The sequence below is a fragment of the Catharus ustulatus genome, chromosome 1, assembly GCF_009819885.2.
Source record: "Catharus ustulatus isolate bCatUst1 chromosome 1, bCatUst1.pri.v2, whole genome shotgun sequence".
In the NCBI taxonomy this organism is placed as follows: Eukaryota; Metazoa; Chordata; class Aves; order Passeriformes; family Turdidae; genus Catharus; species Catharus ustulatus.
Window position 1 is genome coordinate 104,132,428 of NC_046221.1, and position 12,623 is coordinate 104,145,050.

The window sequence follows — 12,623 nt, forward strand, 5'->3', positions numbered from 1 at the left end:
TCTGCATTTAATTTTTAAGCAGATTTGCACACCCTGATTCAGCTACGAGGTCAAAGCATTGCTTCCCTTAGCATCTTTTCCCTTCTACCATGTGTTAGACAGCTCTCAAAGAGTTCTAAATACCAGGCACTATCAACTCATACTAGACAATGGGTCAACAATGCCAAACAAACCTGATGGAAGAGAGAGGCAGCCAATGTGAAGGAACTTCTCTTCGAAAGCGTAACAAAGATGTGGCCCAGAACCCAGTGAAAGAGGGAAAAAGACCAGAAGGATTGTTATGGGTGGCCATGCAGGATGTTCCTGAGTGAAGAAAACCAGAGAACAATTTACATGTCATGAAAACATTAAAATTAATGAATGCACAACTTCTGACTAGCACTTTATACAGAAATTAAATAAACAAAACCTATTTCCACTGCAATAGACATATCTGAATCATCTTGATTGTCAGTTGTTATCTACATGAAAAATAAAAGGATTTTTCTCCATTGGCCCAAATTTCTGACTTTTGAGGAGTCATCTGCCATGAATTGTAGCAATTACTGGTGTCAAAGGACCAAAATTCAAATGATCATTTAATGTTGTTTGACATGAAAGAAAACATAATTGAATTCTGAACAAGTAATGTCACATTCTGTGAAATGATTGCTGTCTGGATGACAGCAATAACCCCCAAAGAGTTACTGTATTTCACACAGAAAAAAGAGTTAGCAAACAAACGAAATGTATTTTTGGTTAAATACTACAATAAAAGAACCCAAAAAAAACAATTTAACAAAACATTCTTTCTTTCTTTCTTTCTTTCTTTTTCTTTCTTTCTTTTTTCTTTCTTTCTTTCTTTCATTCTTTCTTTCTTTCTTTCCTTTCTTTCTTTTTCTTTTTTTCTTTTTTTTCTTTTCTTTCTTTTTTTTCTTTTTTTTTCTTTTCTTTCTTTTTTCTTTTCTTTTTATTTTTTCTTTTTCTTTTCTTTTTCTTTTTTTTTTCTTTTTCTTTTTCTTTTCTTTTTCTTTTTCTTTTCTTTTTTTTTCTTTTTTCTTTTCCACAAACCACCCCCCCCAAAAAAAACAACAACAAAAAACCCAAACACATGGACTGAAAAAGAGGCAGTTAAATATCTGTACTTACTACCAATTTCCTTGTTTAGTTAAACCTTGCTGCTCCTTCCATATCTCTCCTTGATACTGTTTTTGTTATTATGGACAAGAGGGGAATATTATTAACAATAAATGTGATGGAATAATTTAGAAAGTGTGATGGAATAATTTAGAAAGTTACATTTTTAGACAGATTCTGTTGTAAAGTCTTGCATGGTAAGTTATCTTAAAAACCAGAAATTTTAGTATCCTCATCATGACTTTTTGACCATTGTAGTTGTGTATCAGGATTTCAGCTCAATACATCTTAGTCATTACTTCAATTAAAATTAATGTGTCCTCATTATGCTTAGAACAGAACTGTCAGAGACAGTTCCTGTTGTATCAAGATTAAATTCACTTAAGAATTTAGCTTGACCTCAAAACTACTATCTATGGGGGGGGGAACAAAAGGGATTTTGAACCAAAGATCATACATTTAAATGGATCACCTTTCTCAGAACATAAAATTATTATGTTGTGGCCCTGGAAAGAACCTGGAAAACACATAATTCATGTGCACTCAAATCAGTTGCAGGAATAAAGAAGTCAAATGTTAAATAAATATTTCACACCCTGTGTCTTCTGAGATGCCCAATCCAAAAGACCATTTGCAGAGCATTATTGCTAAATATGGATTCATGCTGCATTGCATAAGAAGGAAATGTACCTATTATAAAGTGGTCTATTGATTGAAAAATGGTGGTGTGGTTTCCACAAAAAAAAAGGAAATATGATGGTCTATGCTCCACTCTCCTGGGTCTCCTGGGTAAGCAAGGGCAAAACTTCCTTTTGGGAAATTTATCTACTTATCAAATTATACATATAAAAATTCAATGATAATAGTTTAACTTAGGAAAATAAGTAAACAGTAAAAAATCCAAAACAAAACCACAAACTACACCACTTTCACTACATCTTTAAAACAAGGTGGTTGGGACACATTCAACAAATTATTCGGGGTTATAGATAAGTCTTCCTCAGTCTAGAGAACTCATGTATTGATCCACACAGAGTACCCAGTATTTTGCACATATGCTGCTACAAATTCTCCTCTGGGGCTGGGTTCAAATTTTCCTGAGTTTGACAAAGTCATGGAGTTTGCTCCAGGATGAAGCTATGTGGACTAATTCTGAAACATTAATATTTCATTGACTAATATTAGGTTGATATTTTTGCCCTGTGTTGAATCCAGATGCTTTTCTAAACCAGGACAATATTAATATATTAAGATTAATATATTAGGGAATATTGACTTGCTAATGTTGTAAGAAACCGGTAAGGAAAGAAAATACTATGATCTTGAATACTATAGCAATTTTCATTGACTTAGGCACAAATATTCACTTGTATAAAATTAATCACATTTATAAATATCTTCGGAGTTTAACACAGAAATGATCATACTCTTTCTAAACAAATTATTCGTGAATATGCCATGGAATGTATAACTCAAAGAAGAGCATCTTTGCACTTCACACTTTCCTGCCTTGAAATATCTGTCCTCAGATTTTAATAATATATCTTAGGATTCATTTCTTTGGAAGTTAATTTTTCATATATATATATCCCAACATATTTTACTCAAAATCTCAGTGTGATATGCAAAAAGACTCTCTCCTGTCAAATTCTCTGTAAATCAAAAACCAAATATACATTTTTATGGAAATTATTTATGCAAAACAGCTATTTGATCCATAATAATAGTCACATGAGAAAGGAACAATGGAGAAAGAGGCCTGAGAATACATGGAAGGAACACAAATGTAATTACAATCAGCTCTTATTTGTCAGACTTAGAAATAGAAAATGTGCATTCACTAAAATAATCATAAACCAAAATGTCCCAGGGTTCCACTCAATTTTATCCCATTTGTTTCTGAGGAACACATAGATATCAAGAAAAAACTAATTCAAACCCAGGGAGAAAAAAAGTGAAAAATTGTGTAAAATATAATTCATGTATTTGAAACATTCAATTGCTGACCCAGTCAGATTTATTTAAAGCAAAACACCACCTCCTGCATAGCCAATTAATGGTTGCCATGGCAAATAAGAGTTCCCACTGCACTGTCTTATTGCAATATGCATGACAATTGCAAGTATATCACTCGGAAATTTCCATAATGATATTAGCTGATCTATCCAGCATCAGACAATTAATTTTGTACAACATCAGGTGTTCAATATTTATCCTCATAAAAATTAAATGCAAACATTCACGTATCATATGGAAATGGATTTCTTTATAATCACTGCCATGCTTTCGCTCATTAAATATTTTTCTTAACATTTAGATTAGGATGGGAGACAGGTTTTTGGCAAGTTTTCTGTATTAAATGGCCATGGTCAGTACAGTATTTTAAGCTTCGAATAATAGCTAGTTTTAAAATGAGTTCAGATAAAGAAGCATTTTGTAAAATCTATTTTGTCAATGAGACTCTACTGGCTTGTGAACATGTTTCTCAGTGAAATACAAGTTCATTCTATGTGTTTTTGTAAAGATTTTCTTGGATGATAAGGGCTGGATGAGACCGATCCAGCACTTAGCACAGCCAGATCTGTAAGGCCATCTTCACACTGCCAGATTTTGTAAGAAATTAGAAGAAAGAGTTTGCTGTCCCCCAAAATTACATGTTTATAAGGAATACATGAAATAGAAAAGTAAGGACAAGCCTGAGTTTCCTCTACTTTGACTATGGGTATCTTTAAACTGTTGTGACCCAGCACACAGAGCTACCCTTTCAGAAATTTTGTAACGGTTTTATTTTAAGCAACTCATTGTGATGTTTTATATAATCACCATCTGACACATTGTGAAGTCCAGCCTGGAGAGATAGCTGCTTCCAGGACATTGCTTTCTTCTCTAGGCTATAATTCCATCTTTTAGTGGGACTCATTTTCTACCCCTGTGAAGGTAAGTTTTGTGCTGAAATAAATGCCAGAAGTAATCTACCCCGAAGAGACCAAAAAAATAAGAGCAGTCAAGAAACCCTCTGGTTCAGAGGATTTGGGACAAGGGAGTTCTGGGTTATGTACTTAGCAGTGTTTCTAGGTATCTACACAGCCATAGCTGAATCTCTCAGTAATTCTGAGAGAAGGTACTAAGTATTAAGGCAATTTATTCTCTTTGAAGAGAGGAGATTTCCTATAACATTATGCTTAATAACATGTAACATAGTGATGCTCCTTCATCTTAATATTTTACTAAAAATGCCTCTTCACAAAAACCCTTGGTCTTTGAATTTTCAGCCTCCAGGGGAATAAGGAAAGGGGGAAAAAAGTAGTGCTGGTAAAGAGCTAAACATAGGAATGAATTCTTGTTAAAGGACCAATAATGACAGGGAAGGACTGGTAAAGCTAGTGTTGACCAAATGATTATTATTATTAATAGAACTACTTGTAGTAATAACAATTCTGCTATTTTGGCAGTTTGCTTTTGACAGATTTCAAGGAAGAGTTGTATGTTGCAAACAAATCATGTGGTCTGTGAAAACAAACTTCAGAACTCCTCATTTTTGCTCCTCTGAGAATATAATTTTTTGTCTAGATTCTGGTTTGGCTTGATTGTTTTGGTTTTTTCCTAGTGTGTTGTTGTTGTTTGGGTTTTTTTTGTATTTTTCCCCCTCCTCATCCACAGGAACACTTTAGTAGACAGCTTGAAGTGCAGTTTTACATGAGAAAATATGTCCAGAATCTTATTGGCATATTTAAGGCCATCCTATGAAAATTAAGACAGAATCTTTGAAACAGTTCCCTTTGGTATGAAATTATTATTAATAGTGCAACAAACTCTTCAAATAATCATGATCTCTTTGCAGGGAACAAACAAATTGCCAATTAAAGACAGAATATAAAGTTTGATTTTAGATAGGTTTGAGGGTTTTTTTACTATATTTGTCATCTGTAAAAAAAACCCCAAAAACAAGCCGAAGAGCAAAACTAAGGTTCATTCCACATATTCAGATTCATAGCACTGACCCCAACCTACCAAAGTCTGAAGTGGCTATAGGCAGCAGAACTATCTGGAAAACCTGGAGTACGTCTTAGTATTTTTAATACAGAATTTTGCAATGCTTTAGGTTTTTGTCTTTGGCACATAGTGTAACCAATAGCTTCATTTAGCGATATTCAGCAGTTGGATCATATTACTTTTGAAATGAATGAAGCTAATTTTGCTTGCAGTAACTTCTACTGCACCAGCTGTTACTGTTATCTCTGCTGCCATCGTCATCATCATCATCAACAGCAGCAGCATAACTATGATTACTTTTAGAAAGATAAATCAATGAGATGCATCAGTGGACATACAAAATGCCAGGACATAGAATTTTCTTTTGTCTGTGAGTCTTAGCAGTATTACCTTATTGCAGTCTGCATTGTGGCAAATTAACTGCAGCTGATTATTTACTGTCTTTTGATTGGATTTGTTAGAATTAATGGTGATTTCTTCTGTTTCTCTTCTGAAAGACATAAATAAAAGAAATAATATTATCCCTTGTCATTTTCTACAAAAGTAGAAAATCGGTTTTGACTATATGATAAGTAGTCTAATTGAATTTGCTTCTTTCATTGAAAAGGGAACACCTTCAACTCAGCTGACCCTCCTGTTGTTTCCATCTAATTTATCTAGGCAAATAGGTATAAAACCAAGAATAGAAATAGAAAGAGATACTATATTCCAATGAATATTAATTAGGTAACTCTGAATTAATGATATGGTCAGTTGTCCATTAGAGTTCAGGTATCAGTATAATATGACCAAATTACACTGGCTTGGGGTGAAACTATAGAAAGGGAAAGGAAGGAAAAATGTAGTCCGTACCATATTCTGCTGTTTATCTCACATTCAGTAATTCTGTGTATATAATCAGCTGTCTATTTATAGCTTCATATATTCATTTGTCTGAATTCCTAGCTTAAATGTTATTACAATGTGAATTTAACAGTATTTAAAGTCTGACTCCCTTATTCTTAGTATCTCCACAGGTAACTCAAACATGAAAAGGATTTTTTGCCACTGAAAAGGAAAGAACACAGGAATAAAATCTGTATTTTGTTTACTTCACATCTGCCTGCCATTTTATTAATTAAAAATATTCCACTAATATTTAATAAACACAATGGTCATAGTAGTGTCCAGTGAAACCATCCAAACACTATGGAAGTACACGTTTGTCTGGAGACAGGACTAAATTTCTGTTTTATGACACATCAAGATTTAGTGTGCAGTCTTTCATGAGTCTGAAGACCTACGTAATCACCTATTCACACACATGTTGTTTAGACCTCAGGGATAAGAAGGTTGTAAAGAGGTATTGTATAATCTAACACTAATCTTCCTAGATTCAGAAAGTTAAGACAACAGTTTAGAGTGAGTTGTTTTGAGCCTAGAACAATTGATAGTTTTCTTAATGATCTTCTAGTGTAAGACTTCAAGATTAACTTTTTTTATGATAAGTGGAGGTATTCTTGAGTCCAAAGGTCCCTCATTACTCTCATTAGGCTTCTCTTCATGTCATAATTTTGAGACCAAATACTTTCCTTACCTAGCACTCTACAGTTCTATAAAGTGAAACTTGGATGCAAAATTTTCAAGTTTTTTCCTCTTACATTGCTGTTTAATACTCACTCACATTTCCCTTAAAAATAGTACGATAAAATACTAACATTTCACTTCATTTAAAATGCAAAATTAATTTCTCTGGGAACAGAATTTCATGGTAACACTGACAGTTATAAATATGCAGAAAGGTGGCCAAAATTATACCAAAGAACATTAATTAGAAACTGAATAGCTTTTAATCTGGTGAAGTCTTTGTTTCTACAGATTGAAAAAGTTGCTGTCTGAATGTTAAACAGTACAATTTCATATAAAGAAAACATGCACATCTGATCTTTGTTTGGGAAACAAAAAATGTTTCAAAATTAATACCAAGGCTTTTATTCAGTAATGAATTTAATATAAATTTAACATATAAACTCCTCAAGCACTGAGGAGTTTGGATTATATGTTTACACATCTGGTCCAAAAGGGATTAATTTTTGTAAGCAGCCTTTCTTAACTATTTTTTGTTGGTCCTAGTATTCCAGAAAAGATAGATAACAAATTACCTGGTACACTTGTGCTTTTTTCTCACTTGTTTATAAAGAAACAGCACTTATTGAATACAGTGCATGAGCTACTGCAGTATGAAAGTAGCAAACAAGAACCATCTGTAATAATAAAGCAATAAATGAAAAATGCACAAGGTTTCCCTAATTGACTGGAAGTCCATCTTCTATTCTTTTACATTTTTTACTTGCCCTTTTTTTGATTGTCCCTTTATAGTCCTTAGGGCTTTTCTCACCATCAAAAATTAAAATATACCATTATTTATAGCATGGGAAGGGGAGAAAATGTGAAAGCAACCCCTGGACGTACTAATGTATTTTTTTATTTTTCATTTGAGCTTTTACAGGCCATTCCCTAAAATCAAATTTAACCACATGAGTTAATACCTCACTAATATGAGGAATGTCTTCTACATCAGTACCATGTTTTCACTTTGTGAATTTTCTGGTCTTCAGAGAACTGTTCTGAAGATTCCTTTTTACTCTGTTAATACACAGTCAAGAATAATTTAAAAATGAATTTAAAATAAAGCTAGTAAACTTACTGAAAAGAATCAAAAGGTTTTCTGTAAAAATTTAAAAAATAAAATTGATAGGAAGGTGACAGGTCTGAGTGGATCATCCATCTATTATCATCTGGATAATACTCCAAATGGGTCCACAAATTGATTTGCCAGCACTGACTTCCCAAAGTAATCTGATGGAATTCAAAGAGGGAAAAATTAAAATGAATGAAGGAAGAAGCGAACTATCTGTGTTTAATCTTCAGTTTCATCAGAAATCGATTAACTAGCTGACTTTGGGTCCAAAAGAATTAATTATGCTCAGTCTCCAGTATAATTAACAACACTATGGCCATGTCCCAAAATATTCATTAAACAGTCAGGAACAATATGAAATTCAAATTAAAATTGGAAAAGAGATTAAATAGAAGTAGTCATCTCTAAAAGGAATCATACTACATCTGAGATGAAATCATTTAAGCAATACAAAATATGGAAATACATTTTGTGTTACATTCGATTATCATTAATTCCAGCACTGCAAGCTGGCAGCTATTTTAGGCTCATTACAAAGACTAAAATGGGCTGGAATTTTAATAGAAATCAATCCTCATTGGAATAATGGCAATGTGATTCAAACTTACAGGAAGTTAAGTTCTGAAATTCAAGTTTTCTTTTTAATTCTAAGTTCAGCTGAGGAAATTTACATCCTGATGTACATCTACCATTAATTTGAAACACTAAGGAATATGCACATAGTTGGGAATGCAAGGAGAGAGAGGAGGCAAGAGAAAAGATGAAGCTTAAAGATATGTTTTAGAATCCCTATTTTTCAAGTTTTGCAAACTTAGTGTCAGTCGCCTCTTGATCTGAATAATGCTGCCTTGTGCAATATGGGATTTACTTTCTGTTTTCTACACGTGATTTTTTTTTCAGTCCCTGTAATTTTTCACTGCTGTATTAGGTACATTAATTCTTTTAAATTTCAATACTTTTTAGCCATAAAAGTCTGGATTTTTTTTTTAATTTGAGTTTTATCTTTTTGAATTTGAGTAGCACAAATCCCTCCATTTTAACAATTTCTGTAGAAAGTAATTGCATCAGAGCAAAAGTAGCTTCATTTAAAGTAAGCCATGTTTGGGGGGTGTTATGTTTTTCACCAGAGGTTCTTAGAGGAAAATATTCATGAGCAAATCAGAAACCAGAAAATCTTGTATGCTTTTCATTACTTATTAAATTAAATCTTCTATTATTTTATAATTTTATTTTTAGGGTTTTTTTTAATCAGAGGCAGAGAAAACATCCATCTTTAATTATTGATTGCTTATGCAGATCTCAATTTTGCTTATGACTGGCACCTTTACTAAAGCTGTTTAATAAGATTGTAACAAAAAATTGCATTTAGAATGAAAAAAAATTTAAAATATAATAGTTTGGTATAATTTCATCATTGTGCATGTCAGTTTTTCTCTTCTTCATTCCTCTAGCTGGCTTTACTGACAACTAATCCACTGACAGAATTTTGACATTGCATACAGCTTTGTTTCTGTGGTGTGTTGATGCTGGTTAGACATCATACACCACCAAAGCTGCTTCATCACTCCCTTCCTCAACTGGACAGGGAGAGAAAGCATAATGAAAGGCTTGTGAGTCAACATCAGGATAGGGAGAGATCAGTCTGCAATCACAGATAAAACAGACTTGACTTGAGGAAAAATAATATATTACCAATCAAATGAGTGTAGGATGTAAAATAGAACTGAATCTTAAATAAATACCTTCCCCCACGCTTCCCTTCTTCCTAGGCTTGGCTTCATTCCTGATTTAATTCTTAACCTTCTTCCTTCCAGCAGTGCAGGGGAATGGGAGTTGCAGTCACACTGACTCTGCTGCTCCTTCCTCCTCAGTGGGAGTCACACTCTTCCCCTGCCCCAGCATGGGGTTCCTCCCATGAAAGACAGTCCTTCAGCAACTTCTCCAGCACAAATCCTTCCCATGGGCTGCAGTTTTTGACAAGCTTCTTCAGCATGGTCCCTTTCAAGGGCTGCAGTTCTTCAGGAAACAACAGCTCCACCTAACAGGTTATTTCAACCAACTGCTGGAGAAGCAATACAGCTGTTTGGATTGAAAAGCAATCCAGAAGGTCCCTGGAATGCATCAAGGGTAGTTTTCTGGTCCAGTTATTACACAAACCAACAGAAGAAGAAGCGTTAGCAGACTTGGTGCTTATTAGCTCACCTGAGTTCATTAAAGATTTTAAGATTGGTGGCAGTCTGGGCTGTAGAAATTGTGCCCTGGTTGAGTTCCTCATGATTTTGCAGAACAGGGCCTGGCAAATAGTAAAGTCAGAACTCAGAACTTTAAACCACTTCTCTTGGAGCACAGGAGCTCTTCTTCTCCATGTTTAGAAAGTAAGACAAGGTAGGCCAGAACTCGATCTGGCTGAACAAGGGTCTACTTCTCACACAGAGAAGCAAGAAGGAAATGCACAGCCAGCGAAAGTAGGGATATGTGACTCAGGAAAATAGCAGGGATGCAGTTTGAAAGTGTTGGTATGGGATCAGGAAAGTTAAGGCACCATTGGAAAAAGAGTTGTTAAGGGATATGAAGAATAGTAACGTATTTAGAGAATACACAGGTCAGAAACAAAGAGCCCCAAAAAATCCAAGTAGAATGAAGGAGTGAACCTGTGGGATGAATGAGAAACGAGAACTAGTAATTACAGATATGGAGTTCTTTGCCTCAGTCTTCTCTAGCAGTCAGGTTTCCTATGTCTCTCAAGTACCTGAACCTCTAGGTGGGAGCTGGACGGGCAAAGTTCCTCTCACTGTAAGCTAACAGGTTTGGGACCCCTTGATGAAAGCAAATGTCGCAAATCTATTGGATCCGATGAGATCCATCCCAGGGTTCTGAGAGAACAGGCTGATGTTGTTGCCATGAAAAGTCATGGTAGTCAGGAAAAGTCCCTGGTGACTGGAAAAAGCAAAACATCAGTCTGATTTTTAAAAAGGGGATAAAGGAAAACATGGGGAACTACATATCAGTAAGCCTCACTTTTTTTCCTGGGAAGTTCATGGGGCAGATAGATCCTCATAGAAGAAATTTTAAGCCTCACACAAGCCAAGGAGGTGATCTGAGGCAGCCAGCATGGCTGCAATAAGGGCAAATTGTGCCTGACTAAACTGGTGGCCTTCTATGACTGACTGCAACAGTGAAAAAGTGAAAACTACTGATGTCATCTATCTGCATTTCTGTAAGGCCTTTGATGCAATCTCTCATGACCTTAAGGTGGAAGGAGCAGCACAGACAATGTGTGACAAACAGCCCCCATTTCTGTCCCTGTTGTCACTGAGAGGGAGTAGATAGAGAAATTGGGAATGAAGTTGAGCCCTGGAAGAAGGGAGGGGTGGAGGGATGGTGTTTATTTAAGATTCTGTTTTATTACCATTACCTACCTCTAATTTAATTGGTATTATACTAAATTATTTTTCCACAAGTTGAGTCTTTTTGCCCATGGCTGTAACTGATGAGTGATCTCTTCCTGCTTTTATCTCAACCCATGAGACTGTCCTTATATTTTCTCTCTTCTCTTCCAGATGAGGAGGGAAAGAAAAGAATGACTTAGATAGGCACCTGGTATCCAGGCAGGGTCAACTCATCACAAAGCATCAGGAAATTATATCAACAAGTCTGCTCTCAAAAGGAATGTATTCACTGCTATGCAATTGCAGTGGTTTTGTGCAAGGATTTTCTATTCAAATCTAATGCATTATTCATTGTGATATTTGAGAAACCTTCCCTGATTAAAGACGGAGCTTGCAACACTAAACAATAAGACAAACTTATAAGACCTCTGGAAATCTTTTAAAAATGCTTATTTCACAGAAATTTAATTAGATTGATTAGGATTATTGAGCTGTGCATGTGATATTCCCCTAGAGGCCATTCCTTCTCATGAGGTTTCCACAATAATTAAACTGTAGTAGGACACTCAATTGTTACTTTTAATGGTTGTCTTGCCAAGTAACTACTAGGAAGGGAAAGTGGAAGATATACTTTCTGAAAGCCATACAAGCAGAGAAACACATTCTTTGAAACAAAAAAAATTACCTAGGAAAAGATAAAGGATGCACTGATATTTAAATATTGGAATATTCTGTACCAAATAAGTATGCTCGACAGATACTAATTAATTATCCAGTCTGTCCTCAAGGAACACTTATTTGAATTTTTAAATAAATTAGCAAAAAACCTCCCCAAATAAACAAAGAATGAATCCTTTCCTTATTATGTTTCTTCATTTAAATAACTTCAAAAAATTCAGATTCAAAATCAAATAAAATCATGCACAGATCCAGAGATCTAAAAATGTATCAAGAAATATTTCTGGGACATCTCAAGGCAACTTCAGACCACACATTTTTAAAAGTTATTTCTGGTTTAGGATTTACAAAGACAGTTGTCTTTTTCATTCAACATTCAGCTATGCTCGGGTCTGTATGACTCGAAGAATACACAGTTCTCTTCAGATATGATGTTACGTCCACTACTATGCAGCCTTTGTCTAACAGTTCTTTTCTAAGGGTAATCTAGATATGCATGTGCTGTATAAAGAGTAATTAAAATGACATAGCTATCAGATAATTAGTACATTCCATTATTACTTGTCCATATCAGAACTTGTTGCATGGTTTAGGTAGTAGCTCCTTCTGATTTCCAAAGAGCATCTTTTCAATGGAAGTCTAAATGGTGAAAACCTGGCCCCATTTAGTGCATTAGTAAAACTGACAATGTAGTTTGTCAGCCTGCAGTTAGAATTCCTAAATTGGAAGTGCTATTAACCATAGCACTGGACTTTTTTGCTTGTGTA

General features: G+C 34.7%; 1 long non-coding RNA gene across 2 annotated transcripts in view; it reads right to left on the minus strand.

The window, feature by feature from the left end:
• The window catches only part of LOC117000959, an 81,795-nt gene extending 72,152 nt beyond the window's left edge, over nt 1-9,643 (minus strand). For both annotated transcript variants that reach the window (XR_004418877.1, XR_004418878.1), the window contains exons 1-3: nt 9,532-9,643; nt 5,500-5,599; nt 174-303 (exon numbers count right to left, since the gene is read on the minus strand). This is a non-coding gene — a long non-coding RNA (uncharacterized LOC117000959). The remainder of the gene's footprint in view (nt 1-173; nt 304-5,499; nt 5,600-9,531) is intronic.
• Between the last annotated feature and the right edge of the window lie 2,980 nt (nt 9,644-12,623).